Consider the following 13,786-nt stretch of genomic DNA (forward strand, 5'->3'; position numbering starts at 1 on the left):
TATCACCTCCAGTGCTTTCTTGCCCTATGTGACACATTCAAGATGAATGGAGTGTCTGATCAAGCAATAAGACTCAGAGCATTTCCATTCTCCCTTCAGGACAGAGTAAGGAAGTGGTTACTTTCTCAACCTATTGGAATGTTCACCACTTGGGAAAACCTTTCTCAAGCTTTTCTAGCAAGGTCTTTTCCACCTACGAAGACTGCAAAACTGAGGCTTGAGCTCAACACCTTTAGACAAAAGGAAGAAGAATCACTCTATGGTGCATGGGAAAGATATAAAGACCTGCAGAGGGAATGTCCACACCATGGCATAGAAGATTGGCTATTAGTGCAAAATTTCTATAATGGATTACTACCCTCTACAAGGAGCACAGTTAATTCAGCTGCAGAGGGTGATCTAATGGAGAAAACAGTGACACAAGCACTTAAACTTCCAGAAAGGGTTGGATACCATAATTATGAGTGGTCAATGAAAGAGGAAATGCAAGGAGAACTGCAGGGTTCCTGGAAGAAGACACCCTAAGCATGATAAATGCTCAATTTGATTAGCTCACAAAGAAACTCGAAAGAATGCATGCAAACGCAGTGGGTACAAACAGTCAACATGAGGACAGCTATAGAGGAGGATACATGAGTTCAGAATACAGCAATTTCAATGAACCCTCCACAAAATAGATGAACTATGTGAATAATGGAGGAAACTTCAACCAGAGGCAGCTCAATAATCCATATTCAAATACTTATAACCCTAGATGGAGGAAGTACCTAAATTTCTCATGGTTCAATCAGTAGAACAAGCCAATAAACAAGCAACAAGGGTATAAACCACCAGCACCTTGTGGATTTCAGAACAGAGGTTAAAACTTTGCACAACCATCACTACCTCTCCAACCTTAAAAACCTGAACTGAAAATGACCATGGAAACCATGATGGAAGGATTCCTAGTAGCTCAACAATAACAAAATGAATTGATTAAATAGCTAACTTCTAGAATGGACCAACTTGCTACTCATAACAAGATGCCAGAGATCAAATCGCTCAGCAAGCAAGTTCTTCAAGTAAGGCTACCGGCAAACTGCCTAGCCAACCAGAAATGAACCCAAAGGAGCATTGTAAGGCAGTTACACTGAGGAGTGGGAGAACTCTAGTACCACCAGAGGTAGAACCGACAGAGGAAAGCATAGAAAAATCTAAAGGCTAAGCAAAGAAAAAGGAGGAAGAAGTTAAGAAAGATTAGGAAGAGGAAGCAAGGAAGACAAAGAAATTACCAGAGCCATACCAACCCCCCATACCTTTTCCTCAGAGATTTCAGAAAGCCAAATTGGACAAGCAGTTTGGGAAGGTTTTGGACATTTTACAGAAACTTTACATCAACATCCCCTTCACTGAAGCACTTTCTCAGATGCCATCCTATGCCAAATTTATTAAGGAAATTCTGTGAAAGAAAAGCTAGCTAGAAAACTATAGAATAGTAGCTCTAATAGCGGAATGCAGTGCAATACTGCAAAACAAACTGCTTCCAAAGTTGAAGGATCCAGGAAGCTTCTCCATACCTTGCCTCATTGGTAATAAGAAAATAGACAATGCCCTCTACGATCTTGGGGCAAGCATCAGTTTAATGCCTCTATTAATATGTAAAAAGCTGGAGATCGGAGAACTGAAGCCCACAATAATCTCATTGCAATTGGCTGATCGATCTGTTAAATATCCTATGGGAATACTTGAGAACATTCCTATCAAAGTGGGCAAATTCTTCATTCAAGTGGACTTTGTTGTCCTTGAAATGGAAGAAGATGTTCAAATTCCTATCATCTTGGGAAGACCATTCTTGGCAACTACCGGAACCATCATAGATGTTAAAAATGGGAGACTAACCCTCAAGGTAGGAGAAGAAGAAGTGGAGTTCAACTTGTTCGACAAAATGAAACACAAATTTAAACCTGATGAATGCTTCAAGGTAGACATAATTGACGAACAAGTTGAAAAAGAATTTCATAAGACATATCCTAAAGATCCTCTTGAAGCATGTATTGTGCACAGCAACACAGTGGATGATGAAAATACAGAAATAACAGCCTGTACACAATAGTTAGTAGCTCATCCACCCTTACCCTTAGCTAAGGCTTCTGAGATGGAGAAGTTGAAGGAGGAACAAACGAAAGGTAAGCTCTAGGAAAATGCCAAATAGGTAGAGCTTAAACCTCTCCCCTCCTCACTAAGGTACGCATTTGTGGACTCAAATTCTAAATATCCTGTTATAATCAATGCTTACCTATCTAAGTTAGAAGAGGAAAAATTGTTAATAGAACTTAGGATCCATAGCAAAGCCATAGGGTATAAAATAGAAGACCTGAAGGGAATCAACCCTTCGATTTGCATGCATAGGATACCCTTGGAAGAAAACAGTAAACCCATGATCAAACACCAAAGAAGACTTAACCCAAACATGAAAGAAGTAGTCAAGAAAGAAATTTTTAAACTATTAGATGCGGGTATCATATACTCAATTTCTGATAATAAATGGGTTAGTCCAGTACATGTTGTTCCTAAAAAAGGTGGGACAACTATTATCTAAAATGCAAACAATGAACTAATCCCTACTAGAGTAGTCACTGGTTGGCGAATGTGCATAGATTATAGGAAATTGAACAGTGCTACTAGGAAAGACCATTTCCCTCTCCCTTTCATCGACCAAATGTTAGAAAGGTTAGTGAAACACTCTTATTTCTGTTATCTAGATGGGTATTCGGGATTCTTTCAAATTCCTATTCACCCAGAAGACTAAGAAAAGACAATAGTCACTTGTCCCTATGGAACATTTGCATATAGGAGAATGCCTTTTGGTCTTTGTAATGCCCCTGCTTGTGACACCCCTTACCCGTTTATATGCCACACAATGTGCCAGAGCACCGAATCATATTTCAATTCAATTTACCCTTTTTACTTTTTTATTTACAATATTTTATTAATATGAATTTTTTGGAAATTTTATAGAAAATCCACCAGAGTGCCAACTATAAATTGGAAAAGCAGTTCTTCTGAATCTGTTAAAAACACTTCCAATAAAATCATCACATCATTCTCATTCAACCACCAATATATTCTCAACAATTTCTCTAATGACTTCAGTATCTCAAAATTCCATTCATTTCATATCACAGTCAACTCAATGAGAAATGCTCACATTTATCACTAAACATAGTTCATAGATAATTATATCAAAAGCATAGTTACATGAGTTTAAAATATACATTAAAGAAGTTGACAAAATACAAAACAACAAAATACCAAAATGCCAAAAGTGGCTTAATGTCCTACCAAATGCACTGCAAATGTGAGGTGACTCTGGACTCCGTGTGCAGATCTGAAAGCTCACCCTGTATGAGGTCTGCTGGACTCCCCAGCTATGTCTCCAGTACCTGCGTGTGGCAAAAGCGACGCGCTAAGCAATTCTGCTTAATTGCTTAGCGGTGATAATATAAAATAAAATAATTAAAATAAAGTAAATATGCAGAATGCATGTTTACATTTTTGGTAGACTTAATTTCTGGCATTTGTTGCAATATAAGTTGATTAAAATTTTGCAAAATTCATTATCATTGCCCGAGTAACCCATACTAGATGACTGGACTGGATAAACGGGTAAACTGGCACTAGGTACTAAGTACCTCAGACCATCACACCATCGGTCACATTGTGTGTCCCGGTGTGCAACAGAACAGCTAATAAGCTGTAATAATCATCAAGGATATAATTCAAGTATAATGACTCAATTAACATAGCCAAAGGCTATTATGTCACAAAATGGCACATGAGGCCATAAAACACAGAATGACATGAAGCCATATGCAGTACTGCTAACAGAACCCTATTGGCATGCCAACCTATCCAAACCAATCTTGCTAGTTATACTAGGGCATATTACACTTTTAAGTTTCACAATTCTTGAAATTCAAGTTTTGGTGTTACTATTCAATTCATTAGTCAACAAAAATATTGACTTTACATGGACAATAGGTACATTGGTTTTAATATTCCCAACATACCACATTTTGTATTCTAAAATTGTTGGTATTGGTTGCCAATACCATTTCTAAGCTTAATGTTAATTGTTCAAAATTTTCAGATTTCAAGCTTTGTGTTTACTATTCTATTAGTCATTTTTGCAGTGGGAATTTGGAAAAGTGGTCAACATGAAAGTTGTTCCTTATTTTGTCTATTACATTTTTTTTTTTGAATCACTTCATTTGGAGTTTTGTAGCTCAAGTTATGGCCCAAAAATCACAACTGGCCGGATTACAAATTTTCCAGATTTTCTGGACTGACCAAATCTATAGTATTTTGAGCAGTGACTACAAGTCACTTTTTGAATATGTTATCGTCATAATTTAGGTTAGGTTTCTTCATGAAAGTTGTAGGTATATATCTCAGATTGTTGCTAGAAAAATTTCAGCTCAATTGGACCTTCCCACATTGAGTTATGACCAAATGACTAAACACTATTCATTTGGTCATTTTACCCAGGCAGATTGCAGGTCACCCGGATTAGGGTAATCTTTAGGTCAACTTGATTTGATTTTCTGGGCATGGTTTCTTCACCAAATTTGTGCCATTATGTGTCTAGTTTCATGTCCAATTAGCCTTGCACTAATTGAACCTCTACAATTCTAGTTATTTCTACCCAAACCTGCTGGACTCATGCTCAGTCCTGCAGGTCACCAAGGGCAGCCACACTAAACTCAATTCCCACTACACAAACCACTTCATTTCTTATTCAAACAAAACCAAATGGTCACTAATTGACCATTAAAACCTACTTTCACCATCACATGATCAAAGTCTTATTTTCATCCCAAACCCTAGCTCAACCATCTCAAAACTTGCATTCACTTACCTTTCACTATCCTAACTAATAAATTAATGTTAAGGGCAGACACTATACCACTTTAATTCTAAGAATTCTTCAAAACACTACCAAGTTCAAGGTTGTTGGAATTTAGAGCAAGATAGACACATAATGTTTACTAAATTTTTTTTGCAGATTTGCATCAATTACCACTCCTTCAACATGAATTTAAAGAGAAAAGCAAGTTTAAGTCACTAACCTCTAATGGAGTGAAATTCCAACTTACTAGGGTTCTTCTTTTTCTTTTCTTTTTGCTCCCAAAAGATTTACCAAGATGAAAGAATAAGTTTTTGTATTGACAACTTAGGGTTTAGTGGGTGAAAAACCATGGAAATCAAGCTTTAGAAAGCTTGACAATGGTGGCCATGGGAGAGGAGTGAGACGACAAGAAGAAGGGATAAGAAGCTTTTGATTTTTTTTGTTCATTTTTCTACCCATTAAGTCTTTTTAAATAAACTTGTGCCATGTGTCAACATTGGATTGGGTGGGAGAATTTTAATGACATCATTATGATGTCATAATTCCAATTTCTTTCATTTTTTCATCCTTTTCTTGTCTATTTAATTTCAATTAAATTTTTAACAATATTTATTCACATTTTGTGTCATATAATTTATTTACACAAATGGACAAGTTAGTCAAAAATCATCTCTGAAGACGAAATGACCAAAATGCCCTCCATTTGGCTTAATGAGCCAAAATTGTCTGTACCAATTGAAAAATTTTTCTAAGCATTTTCTTGGCATTCTAATGCCATAAGAAGCTCAATGACCCTTCTTTGGAGTCCCAAAAATTAATTTTTAATTTTTCCCCTAGGTTTAGGATTGTTAACGGCCTTCACCATCACTTCCCCTTCAGGTTACTCATCACTGGAGTTTTGGCTCGTTTAACCTTAGTGTATTTCATTCCTATAAATTTTCCTTGATTTTTATGAGTATTAGTTAGTTTCATTATAAATCCCCACTTTAGGCTAATTATAATTTCAAACATTCTAGCTGCCTAAACTGACATTGGTCGCCTGAACAGTAGACTGTACGGACTAGCTAAAGTGAGGATGTTATACTGCTACCTTTCAAAGATGCATGATGGCCATCTTTTCTAATTATATTGAAGATATTATGGAAGTTTTATGGATAATTTTTTTATCTATGGAACTACTTTTGATGATTACCTAGCTAATTTATCTAAGGTGTTGCAAAGATGTGAAGAATCAAACCTGGTCCTAAATTGGGAAAAATGCCACTTCATGGTAAGGAAGGTATAGTTCTGGGACATTTGATATCAGAAAGAGGAATTGAAGTTGATAAGGCAAAAATTGAGATCATTGAAAACATGCCACCCCCAACAGCAGTTAAGGGAGTGCGAAGCTTTTTGGGACATTTAGGATTCTACAGAAGATTCATCAAGGACGTTTCCAAAATAGCTAAGCCACTTACCAATTTGTTAAGTCAAGATGTTCCCTTTGATTTTGATGAAAATTGCCTTGTCTCCTTTAACAGGATCAAAGAGGCCCTGATATCAGCACCAATAATGCAGCCACAAAATTGGGAGTTACCATTCGAGGTGATGTGTGAAGTAAGTGACTTTACAGTTGGAGCAGTGCTCTGGCAAAGAAAAGATAAAAAGCTCGATGCTATTTATTATGCTAGCAAGACACTCAATGATGCGCAAATAAATTATGCCACCACAGAGAAGGAATTCCTAGCAGTGGTGTTTACAATGGACAAGTTTAGATCTTACCTCATTGAATCAAAAGTCATTGTATTAACAAATCATGTTGTAATCCAGTACCTTTTAAAAAAGAAGGAAGCAAAACCATGGCTGATTCGATGGATTCTACTCCTGCAAGAATTTGACCTTGAAATCAAGGTAAAAAAAGGATCCAAAAATGTAGTAGCTGACCATCTTTCGAGATTAAAATTGGAGTACACTGAGGACTTTGAAGACTTACCAATTGATGATTCATTTCCTGATGAGCAATTACTTGCATTCTCCAAGGCTCCATGGTATGCTGACTTTGTTAATTTTCTTGTGTGCAGGGTACTACCTCCAAACATGACTTATCAGCAAAGGAAGAAATTCCTACAAGATGTGAGATATTACATATAGGAGGAACCTCTACTATACAAGAGATGTAATGATGGGCTGATAAGAAAATATATACCAGAGGAAGATATGGAAAGTATCATTCATCACTGCTATTCATTACTGTATGGAGGACACTTCGACACCTGAAAAACCACAGCCAAGATTTTGCAAGTAGGGTTTTACTGGCCAAATTTGTTTAAGGATGTAAGATCCTTTGTGCTAGGTTGTGATCAATGCCAAAGAACAGGTAACAGTTCAAGAAGGAATGAAATGCCACTGCATGGTATACTTGAGATATAATTATTTGATGTATTGGGAATAAACCTCATAGGCCCATTTCCCTCTTCCCGTGGAAACAAGTATATTCTGGTTAGAGTTGAATGTCAAAATGGGTAAAAGCAATTGCGACACCAACCAACAATGCTAGAGTGGCCACTGAAGGAATGGAAGCGTGAAAAACACAAGTTTATACCATTGAATTCAAAAATTTTCACCTAGAGTCACATGCATCATGCAAGATTTATTTTTATCTATTTGATTTCAATGATAAACAACATATTAAAACTCTTTTAATATGTTTTTGGATCTGTATTTGCCATTTAAGATTTTCAAAATTAATCATATTAATTTTAGAACCCTAGATTAAATCAAGAACAATTACACAAACCTCTTGATGCACTGCAGCGTGTCTGCGCCTTTTGAGATTTGTCTTCAGGACACCAGATGTTGTCCCTCTAGTTTGTCCACACCAAGAACACCTATGGCAGCCCTTGAACAGCTTCTAAAGCTTTTTTCTATTAATTAAAAATTCAAGTTCTACCTTTTAAGAGATTAAAGATGTAAACATGACACTATAAACAATTTCTAGTGTTTTTAATTCAAGAGATTGATGGCTAATCTCTTTGAATTGATGAGAGATGAAGAAGAATAGACAGAGAGCCTCAAAATGGCGTGACAAAGGAGAGGAGTGGCTACTGGTTGTTTTTCTTTTTCATAACAACACTTATATAGCTAGTTTAACACATTAAACCCTTGCCACATGTCACCCTTTGATTAGCTCTAGGTTTAAGTGAACCAATCACATTGTGCCAAGTGTCAAAACTATATTTAATCTTGATTTTAATCATCTTGCATGATTAAAAACATTTGGCAAGCTTACATGTAATCCCATGTGTCACCATCTCATGGTGCCACGTGTCACAGTGTGAAATGACCAAAATGCCCCTGTGTCTTAATTTTGAGTTCTTAACCCAAAATATTTATTTTTTTCTTCTTTTAATTTATATCAAATATAAATTAATTAATTAATCTCTATTAATTAATTTTTCATTAATTAAATTCATATTTAAACACTTTAAATATAAATTTAACTTATACTATACATCCAAGAATCTAGATTTGGTTTCAAGTCATGCCAGGGACTTTGCAATTTAATTACAAACTAAACCTATTTAATTAATCAATTAAACTCTTTAATTAATTAATTAAATCATATTTAAATAGGTGATAACTTGTGTATGTGTGTGACTTACTAGGCTCATTACTAATTGGCAATGAGACATGATATCAACTCTTAATATCATCAGAACTCTTTCTTACCATAAATGATTTCTCTAAATTATTTTATGAACCTCATAGACCATGGTTAACAACTAGCATAACATAGCATGCCATGGCCACCCAATTAGTAATAAGGTTTACCTTAAATGAATCTATAATCATATGTTACCATGCACTAGAATCTCTCTGTTACAAAATCCCAACTCAAGCTGGAGTCATGGTTTATGTCAAACTCCATTTGCTATGAATATTATGTTCTCTTTTAATTCCAGTTCTTGATTAAAAAGATTTTCTCATCAGAAACTCTTTTCTGAATAAATCTATCTGTCCTGGCTAGGAACTTGAAACATCAAGAACAATTAAATGAACATAGGATTTTATCTCTATTTACTTAGAGGAACAGATTCCATCTTGATCAATACCTACCTCCATATATAACTAGTAGGAGCCAACAGATGCCCATATACTCATACACAGTACAAGTATGAAAGCAGTATCAAACTCAAACTACCTATATACAAGATAACTGTGCTATCTCAGGTCTAAAGATTATATGCACTGATATGATTTATGATAAAACATTGACAAGAGTGAACTCCATGTGCTTGTCATAAGTGTCACTGGTTCGGCCTACTTATCATTTATAAGTGCCTATCATGTTTGTTATATGGCATGAGACTCACCATTCCATCTTATTTATATCTCATAAATAATTGGGGAACAAACATGAATAAAATCTTTCTGGATAAGTCATGTCCTTATTATGAAGTATCCTCGATTGTGAACCTATTTATGATACTTTGTGTTAGAAATATTGTCACTCATATTCTTAACAACTTAAGAATAATATTTCTAACAAAATATCAATGGACCTTTTCTATTACACATAAATATATTATATAAACGGAAAAGTGGAAATGCCTTTTATTAATAAAAATATGTACAAGATACATACTAAATGATATGCTCTAAGGCATACTACTAACAATCTCCCACTAGCATTAGAGCCATTCATTACAATATCTTAGACCTATCTTCTTAAGATGTCGGTCTAACTAAGTCTATGACATAGGCTTAGTGAATGGATCAGCTGGATTTTCAGCTGATGCTATTTTCTGCATGGCTACATCGCCTCGCCCAACTATTTCTCTGATAATGTGGTAGCGCCTTTCTATGTGTTTGGATTTCTGGTGAGACCTTGGTTCCTTAGCTCAGTATGATCGCTCCATTGTTGTCACAAAGGTAGTGGGAACCGACTCAATGGAAGGAACTACTGTAAGTTCTGCCACGAACTTCTTTATCCAAACAGCTTCCTTTGCAACATCTGATGCTGCAATATACTCAGCCTCTGTAGTGGAATCTGCAGTCATGCTTTGTTTGGAACTCTTTCAACTAACTGCTCCTCCATTACAAATGAACACATATCCAGAGGTAGACTTTCTATCATCAATATCTGATTAGAAATCAGAATCAGTATAACCATCCAATTGCAAGTCTCCACCTCCATAAATCAAGAATAAATCCTTAGTTCTTCTCAAGTACTTAAGGATATTCTTAACAGCTATCCAGTGTTCCAAACCTGAATTGGATTGATACCTGCTAGTCAAACTAACAGCATATGCAATATCTGGCCTAATACACAATATTGCATACATTAAACTTCCAATAGCCGAAGCATATGGAATCCTAGCCATCTTATCTCTTTCTTCAGGTGTCTTTGGAGACATCTCTTTAGAAAGGTGGATATCATGTCTCACTGGTAACAATCCTCTCTTGGAATCAAGCATGTTAAACCTCTTTAACAACTTTTCCAAGTATAGACTTTGGGATAAACCAATTATTCTTTTCGCTCTATCTCTATATATGCGAATCCCAAGAATATAGGTTGCCTCCCCTAAGTCTTTCATGGAGAATGTATTTGACAACCATACCTTTATAATTGTCAACATACCTGTGTTATTACCTATTAACAGTATGTCATCCACATATAAGACAAGGAAAGTGATAGCACTGTCACTAACCTTCTTATATACACATGGCTCATCCTCATTTTTGATAAAACCAAAGGATTTAATGGCTTCATCAAAACGGATGTTCCAACTCCTCGAAGCTTGTTTCAACCCATAAATGGATCGCTTTAGCTTGCATACCTTGGAACCATTTTGGGATTCAAAACCCTTAGGTTATTCCATGAAAATGTTTTCTTCAATGTATCCATTGAGAAAAGCTGTTTTGACATCCATCTGCCAAATCCCATAATCATAGTATGCAGCTATTGCTAATAAAATCCTAATTGATTTAAGTATGGCAATTGGCGAGAAAGTCTCCTCATAGTCGACTCCTTGCCTTTGGCAAAACCCTTTCGCTACTAGCCTTGCCTTATAGGTCTCTACCTTTCTATCAGAACCAAACCCATTTGTTCCCTATAGGTATAATACCTTCAGGTGGGTCAACAAGATCCCAAACTTGATTTTTATACATGGAATCAATCTCGGATTTCATAGCATCAATCCATTTTGAAGAGTCTATATCTGATATAGCTTCTTCATAGGTAAGTGGATCATCTCCATGATCTACTTCTTCATTAGTAGACAACTCTTGTTCTTCTTCATGAAGAAAACCATATCTCACTAGTAGGTGAGATACCCTGGTTGTTCTAAGAGGAACAGCTGTAGATGTTTCATCAATGGGTATAGGTTGACTAGATGGATCTATCTCCATCTAATCTGTTGGTTGGTAAGAATTCGCCAATTCTAACTCTATTTGCCTTCTTTTGCCTCCTTCTTGAACAAACTGTTGTTCAAGAAATGTGGCATCTCTACTTTTCACAACCTTTTGTGAAGTAGGCAAATAAAAATAATATCCAAAACTAACTTTTGGATATCCAACGGATCGACCTTTTTCTGATTTGGTCTCCAATTTATCAGTGTTCAGCTTTTTGATATAAGCTGGACAACCTCAAATCTTAACATGCTTAATACTTGGTTTTCTTCCATGCCATATCTCATAAGGTGTGGAAGAAACTGATTTTGATGGGATCTATTCAGAATATACAAAGCTGATTCTAATGCAAATCCCCAAAAGAAGATTGGCATATCAGTATAGCTCATTATATTGCGTACCATATCCAATAGGGTACGATTTCTCCTTTCAGATACACCATTCAGCTGTGGCGTTCCTGGAGGAGTCAACTGAGAAACAATGCCATGCTCTCTCAAGTATTCATCAAATTCAGTACTCAAATATTCACCTCCACGATCTGATCGAAGAGCTTTAATACTCTTTTCTGTTTGATTTTCTACTTTAGATTTAAATTCTTTAAACTTTTCAAAGGATTCATGTTTGTATTTCATCAAATACAAATACCAAAATCTTGATTTATCATCAGTAAAGGTAATAAAATAATGAAAGCCCCCTCTACCCATTTCTTTAAATGGACCACATACATCACTATGTATTAGCTCCAAAATATTTTCAGCTCTTAGCCCTTGTCCAACAAAGGGTGATCTAGTCATTTTGCCCTGAAGGCAAGATTCACAAGTTGGAGTAGGCTCAGAGCCCAATGAGGATAGAATCCCCATTTTCTCCAGTTTTGCAATCCTATCTTCTACAACATGACATAACCTTACATGCCAAATATGTTTTGAACTTGAGTTGGTTTTCACCATGGCATTGCATTCTTTTAGATCACTTGCATTCAATTTGTGTTCGTCATTATTATCCAAATAATAAAGACCATCATTCATATAACCCGAACAAACATATTTATTTCCAAAATAAATATTGTAAACATCATCTGTGAACTGAAATTCATAGCCATTTCTAGTCAAACTAGATATAGAAATGATGTTCTTAAAAGCATCAGGTACATATAAAATATTATCCAAACACAAAACATGTCCAAACATGTAAAAAGATTTAGATCCTATGGCTAAAGCTTCAACAGTTGAGCCATTGCCAATCCGGACTTTAATATCTTGAGAACGCAAGCTGCTACTATTTGCTAGTTCCTGCATATCATTAGAAATGTGAGAACTGGCGCCAGTATCTAAAACCCAAGCTGTAGATGAACTATGAGTATCATCAGAATCTAAATAACAAGATATGGACATACCTTCCGAAGGTGTATCCTTCTTGTCCTTCAGAGAAGCAAGATACTCTGGGCAGTTCCTTTTCCAGTGCCCATCCTTTTGGCAGTGGAAACACTTTCTTTTGCCTCCATCAACTTTAGTCTTCCTTTTCTATTTAGCTATTTTCTTGGAAGGACCAGGAATCTGAGGTTTCTTTTTCTTATTGCCCTTCTTCTTGTTGGACTTTCCAGCAGAAGAAGATGCAATCAAAGCTACCTCTTTTTCTTTATTGCTCGGCATATTCATTTGGGAAATAACCAGCATGTTGAGTAAACCAGCTAAGGTGCATTCCTGTTGAGTCATATGGAAATTTGTCACAAAATTCCCAAAAGACTCAGGAAGGGACTGAAGGATCAAATCCATCTGTAGTTGGAAATCCATGTTGAAGTCAAGATGTTCCAACTGCTCAATCAGCCGAATCATCTTGTGGACATAATCCCCAACATTCTGTCCCTCAAACATCCTCATACGGAATAGCTGTCTAGATATCTCATACCTAGCATTCCTGCTGTGCTCACCGTACAACTCTTGTAGGTGAAGGAGTGTGACAATCCTTACCCGTCTACAGTGTAGCCGAGCAAGATATGCCACACAGTGTACCGGAACACCCTATTTTAATTCAATGATTTTTTTTTATTCTTCCTAATTTATTATTATTTTTTTATAGTTATGGAGTACAATTTGTGAAATATAATTCATTTAAGTCATTTAGTGAAATCATAAATTTATTTGAGGTTCCGCAAATTTTATAGAAAATCTGGCAGAGTACTGGCTAAAAATGGAGAAAATAGTTCTTCGGAACCTGTGAAAAACACTTCCAAACTCCATATCATCAACAAAATCTCAATATTTTTTTATAGAAAATCCGGCAGAGTACTGGCTAAAAAATGGAGAAATTTTCAATCAATCCCAAACTCCATATCATCAACAAAATCTCAATATTTTTTTTTTCAATAACATTTCCATTTCTCAATCATTCATTTCTCATGGTATTCATATATAAGCAATAAATAAATACTCAATTTTCCATTCATAAATACAATTTCCATTATTTACATTAATACCAAAATACATTACATAAGTTTCAATTACATATGAG

The 13,786-nt window shown here is 35.7% G+C and overlaps 1 non-coding gene across 1 annotated transcript; it reads right to left on the bottom strand.

Moving 5' to 3' along the window:
* Nucleotides 1-207: 207 nt before the first annotated feature.
* Nucleotides 208-314, bottom strand: LOC131178198 (small nucleolar RNA R71). The gene has a single exon (XR_009147331.1). It is a non-coding gene; the product is annotated as a small nucleolar RNA R71 (small nucleolar RNA).
* Nucleotides 315-13,786: the final 13,472 nt, after the last annotated feature.

Source organism: Hevea brasiliensis, chromosome 2, assembly GCF_030052815.1.
Source record: "Hevea brasiliensis isolate MT/VB/25A 57/8 chromosome 2, ASM3005281v1, whole genome shotgun sequence".
NCBI classification, from domain to species: Eukaryota; Viridiplantae; Streptophyta; class Magnoliopsida; order Malpighiales; family Euphorbiaceae; genus Hevea; species Hevea brasiliensis.